Source organism: Scleropages formosus, chromosome 20 (genome assembly GCF_900964775.1).
Source record: "Scleropages formosus chromosome 20, fSclFor1.1, whole genome shotgun sequence".
Lineage (NCBI taxonomy): Eukaryota > Metazoa > Chordata > Actinopteri > Osteoglossiformes > Osteoglossidae > Scleropages > Scleropages formosus.
The window spans coordinates 25,651,731-25,673,876 of record NC_041825.1 but is presented as its reverse complement, the minus strand read 5'-3'; the positions used below and the strand labels follow the sequence as shown (position 1 = coordinate 25,673,876).

General features: G+C 44.8%; 1 protein-coding gene across 1 annotated transcript in view; it reads right to left on the bottom strand.

Moving 5' to 3' along the window:
* Nucleotides 1-22,146, bottom strand: part of LOC108927489 (uncharacterized) — a 129,740-nt gene that overhangs the window by 46,778 nt on the left and 60,816 nt on the right.

Below are 22,146 nucleotides of genomic sequence, written 5' to 3'. Positions count from 1 at the left end.
GCTAGATGAATCCTGACACATTGTCAGAAACTGATTATCCCAGGCGGGGTCATGGCGAACTGCAGCCTAACCTGGCCACACTGGGCGCAGGGCTGGGGAAGGAGGGGACGCACCTAAGGCGGGATGTCAGTCCATCACAAGGCACCCCAAGCTGGACTTGAACCCCAGACCTGCCAAACCTGCAGAGCAGGACCTGGCCAAACCTGCTGCACCACCGCGCCCCTTTGCTGTTGCAATATTATAACAGCAATAGTTTTTTAGCTAATGATCGTGCCTCATCCATTCATTCATCAAGATGTTTTACTATAACAAATCTGGTAGCTTTCTGGAACTTTAAGCAAAAAACTGAAAATCTTAATATTAATCTTAATTTCCCTTGTTTTTTTTCATGGGTTACTTCATGTAAAAAACTGAATCAAAGCTATAGTGACTGAAATATTTGCTGTGGAATTTCAATTTATTTGTTCCATTTTCAGCAACTCCTGGAACTCAGGGTTTCTGTGTTTCTATCCTGGAAACATATAGTACGAGACAGGGTACACCCTGGACAGGTTTCCAGTCTGTTGCAGGACTTCTTAAGTCAAGTAGCTGAATGGTAAGCAAAAAGATTACAGAAGTGATTTTTGAAAATTGCTATAAATGTGTTTACTTTTAACAACCAACTGCATGCACTTGTCATAATTAAATAAAAAATGTTAATAGTTTATGACAAACATGGATACCAGTAGGCCTTTCCCGGCACTCAGCCTGGTTCAAACAGAAAATGTTAAGTGAAATAATGGACCAAAATGAACAGTGTAACAATACAAAGTGAAATGCATGTGAACAGGCAGCAGGACTACAACAAGATTCAATATTTCATTGATGGTATTTTTGCCAGCATCTTGCTGAATCTTTGCTACCAGCGTGCCCGTCACAGCTCAGTATGTGACAGTGCTACATAATCAGCATAATATTAAACTTACTTGTAAATAAGAGAGCTGTGAAAATAATTCTACAAAAAGTATGATATGACTTATAAGAAATAAATTAAAATGACAAAAACGTAATCATAATAGTTGTCCCCCACCTTTAGAAGGTAATGGGTAATTCAACAACCCTTCATAAGGTGAATTCTCATAAATGAAGGAGGAGTTTGTAAACAGATGGCTATGAAACCTTTAGTATATCGTAAATGTTTAATGAATTCCAGAGCCCCAAAATTGGCACCCATTTATGCATAAATATCACCAAATCAATTAAAATTGACAGTTACTTCAATAGCATTAGTTTTCATAAGAATGCAGTTAAATGTCAATTACTCTAATTATTCTGTCCTCAGTGCGTGTCTAACGCAAATCGACAGATAGCTAACAAGCTTCCAGAGTCAGAGTCAGAGGCTGGAGTAAAGTTGAATGCCTTTACTGTTGTCTTCCTTCTCATGAAAGTACAGTCTTTTTTGTAAAACTAAAACAATACAAAGCGACACTAATTACTAAACATTATTTACATTTCGTTACATACAAATACCCGTAAATACACAAATAATGTCTACACTATTAACATAACGTAAATATTACATTCACGCTACTATAATTTACTAAAAACGTAAACGCAACTTACAAGCGATGCTTTCCAAGGCACAAAGAAGGAGGGAAGGCGCTGGAGCCGCAAGTGACCGCATGGCACACATCGACTGGTCCTCACTTCCCGATTCTTAGACCATATCTATGCCTGTGTCACATGGCGCATCCATCCAATAATGTAACAGTACGAAATAACGTAAAGAATAACGTTACTCTCCTAAATAACCGCTAGGTGGCAGAAACCCAAAACAAATCTAAAAATATCTCACAGAACAGTACACTCCCCGCCTGGTATTAAATAAATACCACTATCTAGAACAAGGGGAATAAAGGTTAGTCTGTTGCTTCAGCACTCCTGAGTAGGACTGTCTCAGAGACAGGCCTCAGAAAGGTCTAAGCTGACCCAGATCTTGCGACCTTGAGTTCCACCTTTCTGACCTTCCCATCCTGGTCGGGGAAGGTTCTTGTCACCAAGGCCATGGGCCACTCATTCCGCTTCGCCTAGCTATCCTTAAGCAGGACCAAGTCGCCGTCTTTAAGATTAAGCCGTGCATCCTGCCACTTGGCCCAGCTTTGCGGAGTCGGAAGGTACTCGCGCCTCCATCTGCTCCAAAAGGTGTTAGCTAAATGTTGCACCTGCCTCCACTGTTGACGGTGGAGATCTTTGGCGTCGAAGTGCCCTGGAGGTGGAGGGTACGTACACAACTTTTGTGTTAGGAGAGAAGCAGGAGTCAAAAGAAAAGGCGACTCTGGATCTGAAGAGATCGGTGAGAGGGGCCTAGCATTAATGATTGCAGTGACTTCTGCCATCAAAGTAGACAATGCCTCATGCGTGAGGCGAGAAAGACTTGTCTGCTTGAGCATAGAGTCAAGTATGCGTCTGGTGATACCGATCATCCGCTCCCAGACTCCTCCCATGTGGGAGGAATGAGGGGGGTTAAAGACCCAGGAACAACCTTCTTCTCCCAAGTACCTCCTGATGTTGGGCTGATCAGGATCGGTAAGAAGTAACTGCAACTCCTTGCAGGCGCCTGTAAAGTTAGTTCCGCAGTCAGAACGGATTTGTTTAGCAGGTCCCCGCAAGGCAAAGAATCGTCGCAAGGCGTTGATGAAACTTGAAGTATCCATCGCCTCAATGAGCTCTATCTGCACCGCACGGATGCTCATACAGGTAAAGAGTACTGCCCAGCGCTTGCTATTGGCCTGTCCTCCACGAGTTCGCCTTATGGTAACAGTCCATGGGCCAAACACGTCAATACCCACATAGGTGAATGGTGGCTCTGTGCTCAGGCGATCAGACGGTAAGTCTGCCATCTTCTGTGCAGTCATTCTTCCACGAAGCTTGTTACACATGATACATTTATGTACGATATTGTTAATGCATTTCCTGGCTCCGATAATCCAAAATCCTGCTGCGCGCACAGACCCTTCTCTGAAGACACGACCTTGGTGCTTAACCTTCTCATGGTAATGACTCGCAAGCAGTCTGGCAATGTGACTATGGCCAGGAATGATGAGAGGGAATTTCTCGCTTCTGTCAAATACTGATTGACTGAGCCTACCCCCAAGTCTTAGAAGACCTTCTTCATCCACACAAGGGTTCAACTTCCTCAGTGGGCTGTCTTTTGGGATGTTCTTTCCCTCAACCAGGCAGGTGAACTCGTTATTATACGTCTCTCTTTGCACACACCTGATGATCAGAGTTTCTGCCTTTGCCAGCTCTTCGGCTGTGGGAGGTCTTTTACACTGATGCCAACCATTGCATGTCTCATGCTTAGCTTCTCCCGCATTTCTTTTGGACTGAATGATATGTGACAAGAAAGCTATAGCTCTTACCAGAGACTTCCAGGAAGAAAACCGCTCAAAACGATGGGATCCTAGATCAGCTGGAGAAACAGTTGTGACATGAGAACGAACCTCAATGTCAGAATCTGGGTTAACTAGTTCATACGACTCCTCCTTTAAGGTGGATACTCCTGCAGGAAGAGAAAGGAATGGGGGTCCTGTGAGCCATGTTGAGGTAGCTATCTCAGCTCTGGACAGAGATCGAGTTGCCTGGTCTGCTGGGTTCTGAGTGCTACAGACGTAGTGCCACTGATCGGGCTTGGTGAACCTCAGGATGCGCTGTACTCTGTTGCAAACATACACGTAGAACCGTCTGGTCCTGTTATATATGTATTCCAAAACAACCTTGCTGTCTGTGTAGAACTGCAAGGTATCGAGGCTAATGTCCAACTCACTCTGAATCAGCTCTGCCATTTCCACTGCCAACACAGCAGCTCCAAGCTCCAGTCGTGGGATGGTGTGCACGGACAGAGGTGCAAGTTTCGTTTTCCCCAAAACAAATCCCACGTGGCACTTTCCGTCACCGCCAATCACCTTGAGGTAAGCCACAGCGGCAATGGCCTTCACAGAGGCATCTGAGAAAACATGCAGCTCTTTTCTTTGAGCAGTGGCAAACGTTGCATTGGTGTAGCGTCTTGGTATCTTGAACTTACTCAGATCTTGCAAGGAGTCTGTCCATATTCTCCATTCTGCTTCCTTGTCCTCTGGCAGAGGGCTATCCCAGTCAAGAGCTTCGCTGTTGGTGAGCTCTCGCAGCAGGAACTTCCCTTGGATGACAACTGGTGCGACAAATCCGAGAGGGTCAAACAGGCTGTTAACTGTGGCTAAGACACCCCTACGGGTGAAAGGTTTCTCTGCTGGCACCACTCTGAAGGTGAAAACATCCTGTTTGAGACCCCAGCTTAACCCTAAGCTGCGTTGGATGAGAGATGAGTTGTCATCAAAGTCTATGTTCTGCAGGTCCCTTGCATGGTCGTCTGGATGGAAGGCCTTCAGGACATCAGGGTGGTTTGATGCTATCTTATGAAGCCGCAAATTGGAGATAGCAAGCATGTCCTGTGCTCTTTTCAGGAGGTCAGTAGCTTCAGCCGCTGTTGGGAGTGACTTGAGACCATCGTCGACGTAGAAATTATGTTCCACAAAATCTTTGACATCCATACCGTATTCATTTGCTCCATGCTGAGCTGCTCAACGAAGACCATAGATGGCTACGGCTGGAGATGGGCTGTTGCCGAATACATGAACTTTCATTCGGTACTCGACAATCTCTTTGTTGAAGTCGTTGTCCTTGAACCACAAAAACCGAAGAAAGTCTCTGTGATCTTCCCTGACGATAAAACTGTGAAACATCTGCTCGATGTCCCCTATCACAGCCACTGCCTCTTTTCAGAAGCGCAGCAAGACTCCCAGTAGGCTGTTGTTGAGATCTGGCCCAGTAAGTAGAGTCACTGGAGTCGAAGACAACTCTGATCTGACTTGGCTTGCGAGGATGGTACACGCCAAAGATGGGTAAGTACCATCGTTCCTCTCCCTCAAGCAGTGGTGGAGCTAGCTCGGCTTGATCGTGATCGAAGATCTTGTGCATGAAGTTCACAAAGTGAGCTTTCATTTCAGGTTTTTTCTCTAAGATATGACAAAGAGATTTGAGGCGAGTAAGAGCTTGGTCCCGATTGTTTGGGAGCCGCTGCCGAGGGGATCGAAAAGGAAGTGGTGCCACCCAGCTATTGGTATCGTCCATAAACATCTCTTTGGCCATGACCTGTAGAAAGAGTCTATCTTCAATGGAGAGACCAACTTTGTTATCGTCCTTGGTTCTCCGAAAGATCATACTGCCAAGGTTGCAGTCCTCAAGCATTGCAGTGTCGTGTGCAAGTCCATGAAAAGGGTTGCAATGCTGGGCCTCGACGTCAAACCTCTCCTTGACCTGGAGGTGATTAGGACATGGAGTAAAAAAAGATGGACGTCCGTTTTCCAGAATGTTGGTCCGGAAAGAAGTTACAGGACCTGGCTTGTGTGCTGAGCCCAGGCAAACATTGCCTATAACTACCCAACCAAAGTCTAATCTCTGAGCATAGGGGGCATTGTTTGGACCATTGCGTTGCTCTCTGACTTTGTGAACCTGCAGGATGTCACGCCCTAGAAGCAACAGTATCTGGGCTTCTGGCTCTAGCTGTGGTATTCTGTGAGCAATGGGCTTAAGATGACTGTGATGCTGTGCAACTTCTGGAGTCGGAATCTCTGACCAATCATCTGGCATGTGATTGCACTCAATGAGTGTGGGGAGCACGACACTTGTCTTACCATCCAATGATTCCGCCATGAATCCTGTGGCTCTCCTCCCAGATGTCTCGGTGATTCCTGAGCATGTGCGGAGAGTATATGGCGAGTGTGACCCACCGATGTGGAAGAGGTTAAAGAATTCAGATTTTGCCAATGATCTATTACTCTGGTCGTCCAGAATAACATAGACTTTAATGGCCTTTCCTTGGTGTCCAATGGGATAGATCTTCACCAAACAGATTTTAGAGCAAGATCTAGGTCCTTTAGCTTCATCACAGACCTCTGTGCACGTCGAGGTGACCACGGACTGAGAAGGCTCTTGTTCACCCTCCCCGCCATGCTCTGAGGAGGGGTCTGCTACATTCCACGGAGGCGGTCCAGGGTGAAGCGCAGAAATGTGAGCGTCACTATCACATTCTTTACACTTCAAAGCTGCCTTACAGTTTTTAGCCAGGTGAGTAGTAGAAGAACAGCACCTGAAACAGATATTGTGTTCCTTAAGAAAGGTCTTGCGCTCTTCAAGTGGTTTGCTCCGAAAGCCTCTGCACTTTTTTAGAGGATGAGGTTTCTTGTGAATAGGACATTGTCTGTCGACGTCACTCAGCTTCCCACTTGAGCCATCTTGCTGAGAAGCCTGTTGATGTGATGCGACTTCAGTCTTGTGAGCAGAAACCTGAGTCTTGAAATATCCCGATCTCCTCTCTCCTCGTTCGTGTTTTGGTGATCCTGATGAAAACCTGTAGGAACTGTCTGGCGGAGTGGTAGAGACTGTTGAAAGAGTAAAGCTAGGGTCATTCCTTCTGCGTGCTTCACTACATACAAAGTTCGTGAAGAATGAAAATGGAGGAAATGAAACACTGTACTCTTCTTTGTATAATGAGCCTTGAACTAACCACCTCTCTCGAAGACCAGGTGGCAACTTTTCCACTATGGGGTTGACGCCCTTGGCGGTGTCTAGGTAGGAGAGCCCAGGCAAATAGCCTTCAGACTTAGCAGACTCTAGCTCCCTAAGCAGGTCTCCTAATTCCCTGAGCTTTAAGGGGTCCTTGTGACTGACTTTAGGAAAACTCTCTATCCTGTCAAAAAGGGCTCTTTCAATTACTTCGGGGGACCCATAGCACTCCTCTAGGCATTCCCAGGCCATCTTCAATCCTGTAGAAGGGCTGGCAACATGCACGGAACGGACTCGCATTACATGCTCTGAAGACTGTGGGCCTAACCATTTTGTTAAGAGGTTGAGCTCCTCGCTAGCAGTTAAGTTTAGCCCTCCAATGGCGTTGCAGAATGAAGACCTCCATGCCCAATAATTTTCTGGTCGATCGCTGAACTTGATGAGACCAGAATTCACAAGCTCTCGGCGTACCAGGTAAGTTGCGATGTCACTCATACCAGTCCTGTCGTCCTGCAGCTGGAATGAGGTTCTGTTGAAAGAGGGAGGCTGCAAATGAGCAGAAGGGTACTGACGCTTGGGATGGTGATGAACCACAGGCGTTGGTCCTTCAGGTAGCTGTACTCTGTGGTTGTAGTTGTCCCTCGTGATGTGTTGACAAGCCACTGGTGTTGACCTCTCAGGCTGCCTTGCTGCATGTTTAGGTAATGTGTGAGGAGCTCCGCTGTGATCGGGAGTCTGCTTCTGTGCACCTGATGTAGCTTCGGGTTTGGTGTTGGGCAAAGGAGATGGTGAAAATGGCTGAAGCATTGGGGGTTCTGTATCACTATCAGATAGCTGGGAATGTTGTTTGACATAGTCACGGGTACGCTGCATGGCAACATGAGCTGTTGCATGGTAACTCCCGCCGTCCTCTCGACCCTCCATCTCTGCTGCTGCCTCAAAGACTTCAGCTTCTGCTACAGCTACTGCAACTTCTTTCTCCTGCGCCAGTGCTGACAGCTCGGCAGCTATGCGTGCTTCTCGGACTTTCAACTCCGCCTCGCGCTGAATGAAGGCTGCACGAGCGCGTGCAGCTTCAACTTTGGCACGAGCTCTGACTGCAGCTAAGCTGGCTGAGGAAGATTCAGATGAAGTAGAACGTCATGATTTTGTTTTACACACATTGTCCCGTCGTGAAATGCCCTCATCGGCAATGGACAATCACTCCAGTTCGGCTACTGGGGTGTGTGACATCATGAGCTGCGTTTCCCTTGCTTTCCCGTTACTGTAGTGCCCGCTGTGAAGTCGCTTTTTTACTATTCTGTCCTCAGTGCGTGTCTAACGCAAATCGACAGATAGCTAACAAGCTTCCAGAGTCAGAGTCAGAGGCTGGAGTAAAGTTGAATGCCTTTACTGTTGTCTTCCTTCTCATGAAAGTACAGTCTTTTTTGTAAAACTAAAACAATACAAAGCGACACTAATTACTAAACATTATTTACATTTCGTTACATACAAATACCCGTAAATACACAAATAATGTCTACACTATTAACATAACGTAAATATTACATTCACGCTACTATAATTTACTAAAAACGTAAACGCAACTTACAAGCGATGCTTTCCAAGGCACAAAGAAGGAGGGAAGGCGCTGGAGCCGCAAGTGACCGCATGGCACACATCGACTGGTCCTCACTTCCCGATTCTTAGACCATATCTATGCCTGTGTCACATGGCGCATCCATCCAATAATGTAACAGTACGAAATAACGTAAAGAATAACGTTACTCTCCTAAATAACCGCTAGGTGGCAGAAACCCAAAACAAATCTAAAAATATCTCACAGAACAGTACACTAATACTGTATGACCATGCTCTTCAGCAGTATTACTTAAGATAAACTTTCATTTATATTTATTGATTTTGCAGACGCTTATCTCCAAAGCAACATACATCTCAGACAATAATCAATGAAGTGCATTACATCAACAGAAGGTGAAATTTGATGCAGATATGTGAATCTTTAGTGCAGTCAATTTGTTACATACCACAGTATGAACAAGTATAAACTATTCAATTCATTTATAGAGAGCACTCTTATCACAGTGACACGGAGTGTTGAACAAAGGGAGAAGACAAATAGATAAGACAGATATTTGACTATATATTAAATTACTGCAGTATACATGCAGTTATTAAAGCTGTAATAATCCTACTGGCCACAGAGGACAGGAACAAAAAACTCCCAAACAAAAGGCAAGGGAGAAAAAAACAACTCTGGGGGGTCTAAGTCCCAGTGGTTGCCCACATGTCCTGGGCATTCTGGATTAGAAAAGACTTTTAAGTCCACTTACAACTAATAATGACATTGTACCTGAGTGCTAGTAAGCTGATATCCCAGTTCATATAGGCAGGCAATCATTAGCTTCAATCAACATGGGATGCTGGTATCATGGCCAGCCGGCATCCTCAGATCTCATGATAGGGAAACAACGCTCAAAAAGAAAGAAATGGTAAGAGTTTTATACATAAAAAAACAACACAGAAAACAGGAACTGCATTGGTCATTGATATGCCAAAGTTAACATATAAGTACTAACCCTCAACTTAAAGATTGAGACAGGGGCCATTCCTGACAATAACAGGGACACTATTCCAAAGTTTTTGGAAGCACATTATACAAGTGGGTGCATGTAGGTATTCCATTATTAAACAAATTGTTAATAAACATTGTGAAACATAAGAAACACATTGTCATGACCAAGAATGATGCAAACAGTCATGAGGGACGCCGCTTTAGGTCTACCAAGCCCAATCAGTGCACCTGATCCCAAATTAATGACCAGCCCAATTAAAGGGGTGAAGGGGTACCATCAGGTTGTGGATTATTAATCAGCTTTCTACTGCCTTGTCTTCATTCAGCAAACAAAAAATTTACACTCTGCATTTGAACTCTCACAACTTTTGTCTGTGTCTGGACATTACACACATGTGCGTTTATTAAACACTTAGGAGATAAGGGGAAAAGTGAGTCCAAAAGAGGTGAGTTTTGAGACCCTTGTTAAATGTAGTGAGAGAATCAGCAGTTCTGAAGGAAAAGGGGATATCATTCCACCACACTGGAGCCAGAACTGAAAACCTTTGTGCTTTTGATTTTGGACACTTCTGCATGGAACCACCAAGTGGGAAGAAATGGAGGAGTGTAGGACTCTGGTTGGGGTATATTGAGTGATCAGGTCTTGCATTTATAAAACTTGGAGCAGATGGAGACTGAGGGTTTTGTAGGCTGTAACAACAGTCTTGAAAGTGATCAACACAGCTATATTAAGGCAGCACAGAGAGATAAGGAAGGGAACACATGGAAATGCTTTGGCAGGTCGAACATGACTTGTGCAGAAGCATTCTGTATCAGCTGGAAAGGTCTAATGGCAGAGGGCAGAAGGGCAAAGAGGAGAGAGTTGCATTAGTTCAATTGAGGTTACTACCATGACCTAGACCAGGAGTTGCACTGAGTTTTTTGTGAGATAAGGTTGTATCTGCAGGGTCAAACTGTGACTTCGACATATTGAGAAAAGGGTAGACTTGAGTCGATCATTATTTTATTTATTTTATAGAGCGCTCTTCTCACGCAGTAACACAAAGCGCTTTAACACAGACATAAGGCAAGAAAAACTGATACAAACAGAGAAGACGGTCAACTAATGGCTACCATAATGAAGAACTTATTATAGAGCTATAAGTATACCTACTGGCCATTCGCAGGCTCTTAGCTGATGAGGCAGGCAAAATGAGTGAGTTTGAATCCAGTTTGACAGAGAGTTCTAGACAGGAGGTGGGACCATATAGGAGGTAGAGGATCTCTGTTTTAAAGATACTGAGTTGTAGGTGTTGACCAGGCATCAAGGTAGAGATATCTGAGAGGCAAACGGCAATGCGAGAGGAAACTTCTGTATCTCTAGGGGGAAAGGATAGGCACAACCAGGCATCATGGGCATAACAGTGGTAGGAGGATCCGTGGGAGGTGATGACAAGTCAAAGTGAACTTTGTCTCTTCCCCAGTATGTTTGGAACATACATCAGAGTGAAATAGCATTGCTCCTGGACCACCGTGTGACATAGAGGGCAGTATATACAACATATACTATTACAGTACAACTTACAATAACTATCAAACTAAAAACACTATAGGATAAAATGTGTGGTCAGTTCAGTAAATAGAAATGTAAACAGATTTTAAAGTGGTAGAGTAAAAAAGTGAGGTTTATGTGCAATAATTCTTTGGAAAAGAGGAGTAATGTTGGTTGACATGTATTAAAGAAATACAGCAGCTATACTTGTGGTGAACACCAGTTTAAGTGAGGTTTCAGCAGAGACTGTTGGGGACCTGTGAGGACAATCTCCGCAGACCATATAGAAATGGCTGGGCTTATTCTGGATAAATGGGGATGTGGGTGAAGGGGTCAGAGTTCAGGATTCTGGTATGTAATGGGTGGTTAAGGGTGGTGCAGAGAGTTCAGTATCCTGACAGCTTGAGGGAAAATGCTGTTGCACAGTCTGTTGGAGCCAGCTTTTGTCTCCTGTATCTCTTCCCAGATGGCAGGAGGCTGAAGAGGCTGTGGGAGGGGTGTGGGGTTGTGACACCTCCAGTCAGGAAAGGTTTGTCAAAGAAGCAAAAGCTGACTGTGCAGTATCCAAACATTCCATTAGTTATTTGCCCTTTACCCCACGGAGAAGGACCTCCAATTCCTGATGCACCAGAATCATTCTTAGTTGAGTCAGATGAGGAAGAGGAAGACAATGAAACTTCCAGCCATCAGTGTCACATGACCCACACTTTGTCCTATCCTCCTCCCCTGAACCACATTTCATGACACAAGGTGAACTGAACAAACTTGTCAAAGATTTGGAGCTACTCAAGAGTAAAGCAGAGCTGTTGGGCTCTAGACTATAGCAGTGGCATCTCCTAGCAGGTGATGTTAGGGTTTCCATGTTCCGTGATTGTCAAAAGAATCTTGAATCATTCTTCATGGAATGTGATCTTGTAGCCTGCAACAAGATCAGTGGTCTGATGGCAGCTCTCAACATAGTTCATGATCCAGATGAGTGAAGACTGTTCATAGATTCATTGGATACGCATCTTAAAGATGTTTTGCTGCATAATGGGAATGATTTGCTATCAGTTCCAGCTGGTCATGCAGTCCATATGAAGGAAACTTATGACAACATGAAGCAACTTTTGAGGTGCATAAAATATGACCAACATCAGTTGCAGCTCTGTGGTGACTTGAAGGTTGTTGCTTTTTTGCTTGGTCTGCAGGATGCATACACAAAGTACTGCTGCTTTCTCTGCGAATGGGATAGTCATGCAAGATTCCTACTACGTCAAGAGACCCGTTACTCTGTTCGTCATTGGAGCCTGGGAAGAAGAATATTCAGCATTCACCCCTTGTTGAATCAAGCAAGATTTTGTTACCACCTTTACACATAAAGCTGGGTTTGATGAACAACTCTGTCAAGGCCCTGGACAAAATACAGGCAGCTTTCAAGTACCTCATTGGTAAATTTCCTAGGTTAGATGAAGGTAAGATAAGGGAAGGTGTCTTCATTGGTCCTCACTGTGCATTACAAGACAGGGAGAAGGTGGTGTGGAAAGGTGGAAGGAGTGGCACAGTAGCAGAGTGGGTAGTGCTGCTGTATCACAGTGCTTGGGTGATGTGAGAGGATATGGGTTTGAGCCTCACTCAGTCTGTATGGTTTTCCTCCAGGTACTCTGGTTTCCTCCCAAGGTCCAAAGATGTGCTGTGCAGGTTCCTGCATAGTGCGAGTTTCACTGATTTATGGATTAGTGACCCATTGTAAGTAGTGTATCTAGCACTGTAAGTTACCTTGGTGAATAAGCTGTGTGGGCTGATACTACAGAGTTCATTGGAAGTCATTTTGGAAAAAGCATCTGCTAAATCAATAAATGTAAGTCTGTGACAAGTTTTCTTGTAAACAAAGCAGGAAACTACAGGAAGTTGGTGGAAAACATCAAGCCATAAAAATGCCTGGGCTGCAACATTTCACCCAAGATACATTTTTTGGATACACATCTGGATTTTTTTCTATCAGACTGCGGAGCAGTAAGTGACGAGCACAGCGAGTGATTTCATCAAGATACTTCATTTATGGAGAAACAGTATCAGGGCAAATGCAGTCCATCAGTGCTAGCAGACTACCGCTAGGCAGTGACAAGAGATGCTTGACTACAAGAGACAAGCCAAGAAGTGCAGAGTAGACATTGAATAAGGACTAAACTATGAACTGATACATACTAAGTGTTACATAAACACGGCAGGTGACGTAAATAAAACAACCACAAACACAAAGACTTAGGTTTACAATTCATGATTAAAAATCTGCTATGTACACCATATACATAGTATGTAAAATGTAAAAACTTAAATATCGCAACCTTGGGGACCCCTGTGCTCAGTGTGGTTGTGCTTGAAGTCCTGCTGCCAATCCAAACTGGCTGAGGTCTTGCGGTGAGGAAATGCAAAATCCATTTACAGAAGGAGGTGTTCAGGCCAGTCGGTGGAGTTTGCCTACAAGTTACAGAGGGATGATAGTACTGAATGGTGATCTGAAGTCAGCGAACAGCATTCTGACATAGGTGTTCTTGTTGTCCAGGTGTGCCAGGGCCCAGTGGAGAGCAGAAAATACAGAATCATCTGTGGACCAGTTGCCCTGATATGCAAATTGGAGTGGGTCAAGAGTGGGAGGGAGAATGGACTTTGTGTTGCATTATTAACCTTATGAAGGACTTCATGATGAGGGGGTCAGTGTGGCAGGGTGATAGTCATTCAGGAAGGATGCAGATGACTTCTTTGGCACTGGTGTTATGGTGTTTTCTTTGAAACATGTGCCTATTCTCGTGAAATGTTGAAGATGCTTGTGAAGACATCTTTAAGCTCTTTGGCACAGTCCTTTGGAACACAGTCAGGTATCTTGTCCAGGCCAGTAGCCTTTCAGGGACTGATCCCAGTTCAGGGATTCTTTATGCTGGCTGTGAACAGACAGAGGACCTAGTCATCAGCTGTTGGTGGTGTATTGTTCGCTGTTTCAAAGCATGTGTAGAATTTGTTGTTCGTTGATCTATCAGAGAGCTGTTACAAGCCTATAGTGGCAGCTTGTAATCTGTAATGATCTGGATTCCCAGCCACAGCCTCACTGTGTGTCTGTTTTTGCTGAAGTGTCCATTTATCCTTTGTGTAATGGTGCTTAGTCTGCCTGATGCCACAGGACAGGTTGGTCCTGGCTGTTCATAAAGCTGTGCAGTACCCTGAGTTGAAGGAGAGCGAGAAATTGATTACATTTAAAAGGACACTTTCTCCAAAAGTAACTTACACTTCTTTACCCATTTATAGAGCTAAGTAGTTTTACTAGACCCATTTAAAAGTAAATTCTTTGAGATACACAGGACATGATGTTAAACCCCATGCATATATTACACCAGCTCTTCAGAAGGATCCAGTCAAACCAACATCACCATGAAGCCACAGAGAACATTCAGCCTTGCCAACAAATATCTCCATGACTCAAGACCAAGAAGCTTAACTTCCTTCCTTACCCAACACAGCCACAGGGTACCAACATGGGTATTTCACTGAGGTGTTGTGGGCACCTCCCTTTGGTGGTGTTTAGCTGAATTGAGCCTTCCAGAGGTGTTGTGGGCTTAACAGTGCAGTCTGAAGGCCCAGACCCACCCCCCCCCCCTCCACACACATTAGATGCCCTTCCCCCTCAACAAATACTGCAATGCCACAAACTCGACTATACCAGTTAAAGCACGCACGCACAAAAGGATTGCCTCCATACCTATCAGCAAAAACTGCAAGTGTGCCACTCCAAACTTAAACTAACCTAATTAAGAAGGCCATACCTCCTTAATTACCACCAACTGCCTCCCATTACTAGCCATCTGCCACTAATTTTAACACTGCTACACACCTCCCTCCAACCTGTACCCCAACTTCCCTGCTCTCTTCTCAACTATAGCCATTGACTCACATTTTCAGTAGTCTCAGACAGCTCCTTTACCCCCACCCTTAACGAGCAGCCTCTAATATCAAATTCACCCAACAATGACATAGCTGATTTAGCCACAAATCCCCTAACACCTACCTCTACCGGTTTCACGTGAGCTTGCCACCCATGGTCTCTTGCCTCTGCCTCTATATCCTATACATCTTGCCAATGTAGTTTCCTCCTCTCCACGCCTTCTCAGTTCACCCACTGACCCTGCTTAACTAAAGCGATTGCCTTTGCATGCCTCACCTCCTCTTCCTGCTCCTGGACCTGCTCAACAACCAGTTGCCATTTGTCTGCTTCCGGGGCAGCACTTAATAACCAGCGCATATGGCCAGAGCCAAACCCTGTCTTCCCCTCTGTACATTTCCAACCACGTCTGACAGCTGCAACGCCCCTTTTGCACTTTGGACCGCATGTCTGGGATCTGCTCGCTTGGTGGTCCCACACACAAAAGGCAAAGCACGGAGGTTCTTGGTTTTGGCTCCATTGTGGTGGAATGACCTCCCCCTTTCGCTCAGAAACACAGAAACTCTATCCAAATTTAAAAATGGTTTGAAAACTCATCTCTTCCAGACTCACTTCACCCATGATCTGTTAAGTTCATGTAAGGTGTAAATGTTCATGCACCATAACTTATGGATCATGTCCGGATAAGCCTTTACGCAGCTACTCCTGTATTGTACATAAATGTTTGTATCTCAAAAAAAAAAAAAAAATTAGTAGGAAGGTGATCAGGAATTGTCGGTATTCTGAGTTTTATGCAGCTACTTGTGATGAACATTGGTGCATATGGTAGAAAGAAACTAACTGTACTTAAAAACCATACATCTGAAACTGTCTCGCTTTATTCTAATATAATGCACAAATGGTATTTTCTATGAGATGTACATCGCTTTGAAGAAAAGCATCTGCTAAATGCGTAAATGTAAATAAAACTATGACAATACTGCAGCTGAAATGCTAAAGGGGCATGGAATTTGGTTCAAATAAACATACAGTCTCTTCCTAGATCGGGGCCTTGTCATGGTGGAAGGGCTTGCGTGATCTAGGGATCTCCAGAGCTATATCGTCAGGAGCAATATGCTCCTGGTTAGGGTCTTCTAAGGCGAACAGGTCTGGAGTGAAGATCCAGACTAACACGATCCAAAAACCCCCATGAATAAAGTAGACAAGACAATGTTTACCCTGCCCAGAACAGGGTCACCAGAATTTATCCCTGGAGTCAGGCCTCGGTGTAGTGTTCCTAGGTGGGCATCTGGTGGCCAGGCAGCCGACGTAACCCGGCAGGGCTCAGTCGAAAAAGGCAACGTGGTGGGCCATGTGGGCCCACCATCCACGAGGTCATATATGGGGGTTGGGTGTGATGCTTTTCCGGCAGCAGGAGGGGGTGGGGTGGCACATTGCGTCACAGCCCCTTGTGGCAGAAACTGGCTCTTGGCATGTAAAATATAATCTCACTGGGGGGGGAAGTAGCTGGAACTGGTGCAGGAGGTTGAGAGATACCAACTAGATATAGCTGGGCTCACCTTCACTCACAGCGTCGACTCTGGAACCAAACTTCTAGATAGGGGGTGGTCTCTCTCCTACTCAGGACTTGCACAGAGTGAGAGGTGCTGGGCAGGTGTGGGGATTCTCACAAGCCCCCGGCTGGATGCCATACAGTTTGAGTTTGTCCCGGTGTATGAGAGGGTCACCTCAATGTGACTTAAGGTTGCAGAGAGCAAAACTTTGACTGTTGTGTGTGCTTATGCACCAAACAGCAGCTCAGGGTATTCAGCCTTCTTGGAGAGAGTGGGTGGGGTCCTGGACAGGGCCCCACCTACAGACTCCATAGTCCTGTTGGGGGACTTCAATGCTCACATTGGCAATGACTGGGAAATCTGGAGTGGGATAATTGGAAAGAGCCTAATCTAAACCTGAATGGTGAACTGTTGTTGGACTTCTGTGCTAGCCATGGTTTTTCCATAACAAACACCATGTTCGAACACAAGGATGCTCATAAGTGTACTTGGTACCAGAGCTCCTTGAGCTAAAGGTCAATGATTGACTGTAGTAATTTCATCTGACATGAGGCCTTATGTTCTGGACACTAGAGTGAAGAGAGGTGCTGAGCTGTCAACTGATCACCATCTGGTGGTGAGCTGGATCAGATGGAGGGGAAAACTGTCGGACAAACCCAGTAGACCCAAGCGCATAGTGTAGAGTATGCTGGGAACGACTGTCGGAGGACCCTCTCCAGAAAGATTTTAACTCCCACCTCTGTGAGAACTTTTCCCATGTCATGGAGGAGGTAGGGGACATGGAGTCTGAATGAACCCTGTTCAGAGCCTCCATTGAGGAAGCAGTCAGACGCAGCTGTGGCCAAAAGCTTGATGGTGCCTTTTACGGTTGCAACCCAAGAACCTGCTGGTGGACACCGGTGGTGAGAGAAGCCATCAAGCTGAAGAAGGAGGCCTTTAGGGCCTGGTTGGCTCTGGGGACTCCTGAATCAGTGGATTGATACTGGCAGGCAAAAAAGGCGGTAACGGCTGCAGTTGCAGAAGCAAAATCCAGAGCATGGGAAGAGTTTGGAGAGGCTATGGAAAATGACTTTCGATCAGCCTCAAAGAGGAAAAATTCAATTCAATTTATTTTTATAGAGCACTCTTCTCACGCAGTGACACAGAGCGCTTTAACATAGGCATAAAGTAAAAAGAACAAATACATCAGATAAACACAGAAGACAGTTGTCTACCGACTATCATAGCATAATGCTTTTATAGAGCTATAAGTATGCCTACTGGCCACAGAGGAAAGGAACAAAAACTCCCAACTGAAAATCAAGGGAGAAAAAAAAACCTCTGGGGATCCAAGGGCCAGTGGTTGCCTACCCTTCCTGGGCATTCTAGACTAAGTAACACTTCAAAGCCAGTTTACAACAGACAATGCTCAACAAGAAGAAATAGTTAGTGATTTGTAACTTAAACAAGTAAATTTAATTTGCATTGGTGTAGAGGTGGGAAAAACAAACACAGCCAAGTGAAATTACATTTCAAGGTGGAATGCCTGAGTAAACATGTAAGTCTTTAGTCTGGATTTGAAGACAGAAACAGAAGGGTAATTTCTGACAGTAACTGATAGAGTATTCCACAGTTTAGGTGCTCTGTAACTACAGGAGTGACCTCCTACTGAGGTCTTCTTGATTCAAGCTTATTCAAGCTTATAAGCACCAGGGGTAGATGAGATTTGTCCAGAACTGCTTAAGGCCCTGAATGTTGTGCGGCTGTCATGGCTGACATGCCTCTGCAATGGTGCATGGACCTCAGGTACAGTGCCTTTGGATTGGCAAACTGGGGTGGCAGTCCCTATCTTTAAGAAAGGGGACCAGAGAGTGTGGGCCAACTATTGAGGTATCACACTTCTCAGCCTCCTTTTGACAGTTCACGCCAGGGTGCTGGAAAAGGAAGCTACAGCCGACAGCTGAACCTTAGATTGAAGAGGAACAATGCGGATTCCATCCTGGCTGTGGAACAGTGGACCAGCTTTTCATCCTGTCACAGATAAGTTAGGGGGCATGGGAGTTTTTTTATCCAGTCTACATGTGTTTTGTGGACTTAGAGAAGGCTTACGACCGGGTTCCCCGAGAAATTCTGTGGGAGGTGCTTTGGAGGTATGGGGTGCCAGGGCCACTACTGCGGGCCATTCGTTCTCTGTAGGGGTAGGGGTGGTAATATCATCCAGTACATCTGTCCATCTCTCTTCCTGTCTCCATGTGTCTTTCATCAGTGTTACACATTCATAATTTCCACATCTGCATCAATTTTCCTTGTTGAAGACAGTATGGCTTTGTATCACATCGGCTGTGAGGAATGTCTCGTAAAGTTTACTTTGTTCATGATTTTTGTAGAATCCTATTTTGAATTTGATGCAGAAATTTGAAATTTAATGTTTAATGTCCTTTTAATAGTTGTTTCTTGCCTTATGCCTGTGTTAAAGCACTGTGTCACTGTGTGAGACGAGCAGGGACGGACTGAGAGTAAAAAACGGCCTTGGATTTTCCCCCAAATAGGCCCCACCACAACTACAAACAGCCACTACTATCTCACAATATTACAGCAGTCGATGTATCGCATTTATGGCAAATAACATCACAAAACCCATGGTGATTGAAATAAATTTATTATTGTATGAACTAAAATACTTGAAATCTTCATGAAAAGAGCAGAATGCAAAAATGTATAATATGACATATAATGATAAACATAAACCTAGAATCTAGAAACCTGAAACAGAACTATTCTGCAATTTGAGTATTCATGTCTGTGTGTCTGTCACTGATACTATGCTTTTTGCTCCTGCAACTACCTTCACCCTGAATAAGCAAATGAATACACACACACACACATTTTCAGAACCGCTTGTCCCATACGGGGTCACAGGGAACCGGAGCCTACCCAGTAACACAGGGCGTAAGGCCAGAGGGGGAGGGGACACACCCAGGACGGGGCAAATGAATACAGATAAGTTGATTTCAGATAAGTCTCAGTATAACATCTGTCACTTAAGATTAAACCAATCCTAAATTACTTTTAGATTACTTATATATTCGTATAACACTTTGAATGTTATGGGAAGCAAACACATTGATTTAGGTTTATTTTCAAACAAAATGGTTGTTGCGTGATGTTATCTCAATCTTGGGGAGAATTATAGCTGTGTTTTGCTAATAATTTCAGCTGTAGATAAGATAACGTGAGAACACCTGATTGTGCAAACTGACACGTAGCACCATTAGAACTGTTAAATTCTGTTTGTTTTGATGTGAGTATAGCGTCCGGACGGGAGTCCGAAACGGACGCAACGTAAAATGACCTCACGTGCAGGGTGATGTTAAAAGTGCACTGTGCGTACTGTAAGACACTCGGTGAAAGTGAAACAGGAAACACGAGACCAGGAAACACACACGGTGTTTGAACTACAGTGAAACTCTACTCCGTGGGTATGACCGCAACCCCGAGACGTGACGAAATACCGGACTGGAACCTGGACCAGAACTGGAGAAGAAGAGGCAGGAACTGACAGGACGGGCACTCGGGACTGCAACATGAACACCTAGGAAACAGAGTGAGGGAACAAAGAGACTACTAATCGCCAAGAGAGCACAATATTCAGAACCCTTTATTAAGAATCCGCAAGTGATTCTGCTCCGCTGGCTCCTTTTATACCTCCGTGTCCTATGAGACTGTGTGAGGTGATACGTGAGCCCATGTGTGCACAAATTGCAAACTCGCTCATTCTCATGTTACATGATACATACATGCTCTATAGTGAGAGAGGCGGGCAAAGGTAACCTGATGTAACTGTCCTGACAGGCGACTCACCAGAACCATTGGCTCAGGAGCAACTGGTGCTGTCTCTCTCCCTCCAGGCTCAGGATTAGGGCTACTGCTGCTGGCAACACTATTGCCAAACATCTCTGTTATTTTTTTGCATTTTGTAGCATCGGTCTCTAAGAACTTAGCTTTTTTTCTTTTAGCTTCTCCCAACCAACCGCATTTATCTTTACGTTTTTTGCTTGCCGTCATGAGCGCACTCTCCTTTGCGACAGTTTCGGTTTATAAGCAAAAAAAGATTGCATTAGCGCCCTCTTTTGTCGGCTGTCAACGTCACTTAATCTGACACTTTTTCTTTGATGATGAACCAGCCAGGCCGACGGCCGTCGGACGGACGGCCGTTCTGGACTTCCCCAGAAAGTCCACATGGCCAGTCCGCCCCTGGAGACGAGCGCTCTATAAAAACAAATTGAGTTGAATTGAGTTGAATTGCATTGTTCTCTAATGTTCTTTGTTTTTATGTGCAGGTGACCCATATTGTTCCTATTCCAAATGGTAGTGGTTGCACAATATAAGACTACATATTGTTCTTGTCTGAAGTGGTGGAGGTTGCATAGTGTAACAGACTGCACGTGTATATAATAGACTGCTTCGGAGATTGGTAGTAGTACATGCTGATCACTGAATAATAATTGTTGAGGTCACTGTACATAAAGAAGGGGGGTGCAGTGGCACAGTGGGCTGGACCAGGTCCTGCTCTCTGGTGGGTCTGGGGCTCGAGTCCTGCTTGGGGTGCCTTGTGACGGACTGGCGTCCTGTCCTGGGTATGTCCCCTCCCCCTTCAGCCTTATGCCCTGTGTTGCCGGGTTAGGCTCTGGCTCTGGCTCCCCGCGACCCTGTATGGGACAAGCGGTATCAGATGATTGTGTGTGTGTGTGTGTGTACATAAAGAAGTAAAATGGATCAAAACAGTGGTGACACTGAAAGGTTCAGAGAGTCTGGCAGCATCCCCATGCAACTGAACATAGCAAGACTTGATGAAAGCAAGGGCATGTTACATGAAATTCAGTACTACACAACTCTAAAGAACAGAAAGGAAAAGGCATTAGCAGACAACTCTAGTGCAGGAAACTTTGCAAAATATACTCAAACATGCAATACTGTTCCAGGGTTACCTGTCTCTTGTTTCTTCTGTGAGAAAGATGGGAAGTTTCAAGATCTTTGTCAACATTTAAACTAAACTCTAATGTATACAACTGTGCATGTCAACTGGAGGGCAAGACACTTCTTGCAAAACTAAGTTCTGGGCATTTAATTGCACAAGAGGCCAACAGCCATCCAGCCTGTCTTACAGTTTTGTACCAAAAAGCTAAGGACCACATCATTGATGAGTACTCTAGTGACACAATCATCACTTGGCAAAGGGCAAGAGTTACTCAAATGGGGAGGTGCCTAAGCTTGCAAAGACTCCTGAAAATGTTACAAAGCTGCTCTGAGATGCACTGCCCTTTGCAAATGTGGCAGAGTATGTGACAATGATGTGTCTTAAGCAGTGATTGTGGTTTAGTTGGGGGTGTGGTGGCGCAGTGGGTTGGACTGGGTCCTGTTCTCTGGTGGGTCTGGGGTTCGAGTCCTTTTTGGGGTGCCTTGCGGTGGACTGGTGTCCTGTCCTGGATGTTTCCTCTCCCCCTCTGGCCTTATGCCCTGTGTTGCTGGGTAGGCTCTGGCTCCCTGTGACCCTGTATGGGACAAGTGGTTCAGAAAATGTGTGTGTGGTTTAGTTTGGGTCCTGTTTTTGTGTGTGTTTCCTATACTCTGAAGAATCACATAGTAAACAATTTTTGCCTGAATGCTGTTAGGGCAAACTTAGCAGTGAGGATGTTTGTGACAGGTCAATGTGACTGGACCATGTTTGTTTACTGCTACATTGCAAAACTTTCAGTCATTATAAATATCTCTATAACATAGGATTTTTGTCAAAATGATCATGTGGTAATTGTGAAAATATGCATACAGTAAAACCTTTTCATGCATTATCTGCTTCAGTTGATTTTGAAGTGTTGATCCTTATTTTAAATTCCAGTGTATCTCAGTGTGGTAATTTAATACATTTATTCATTTAGCAGATTCTTTTCTCCAAGGTGACGTGCAGCTAAATACAGTTTGTGCATTACCTTACGACAAAGAGACATAGGTGCAG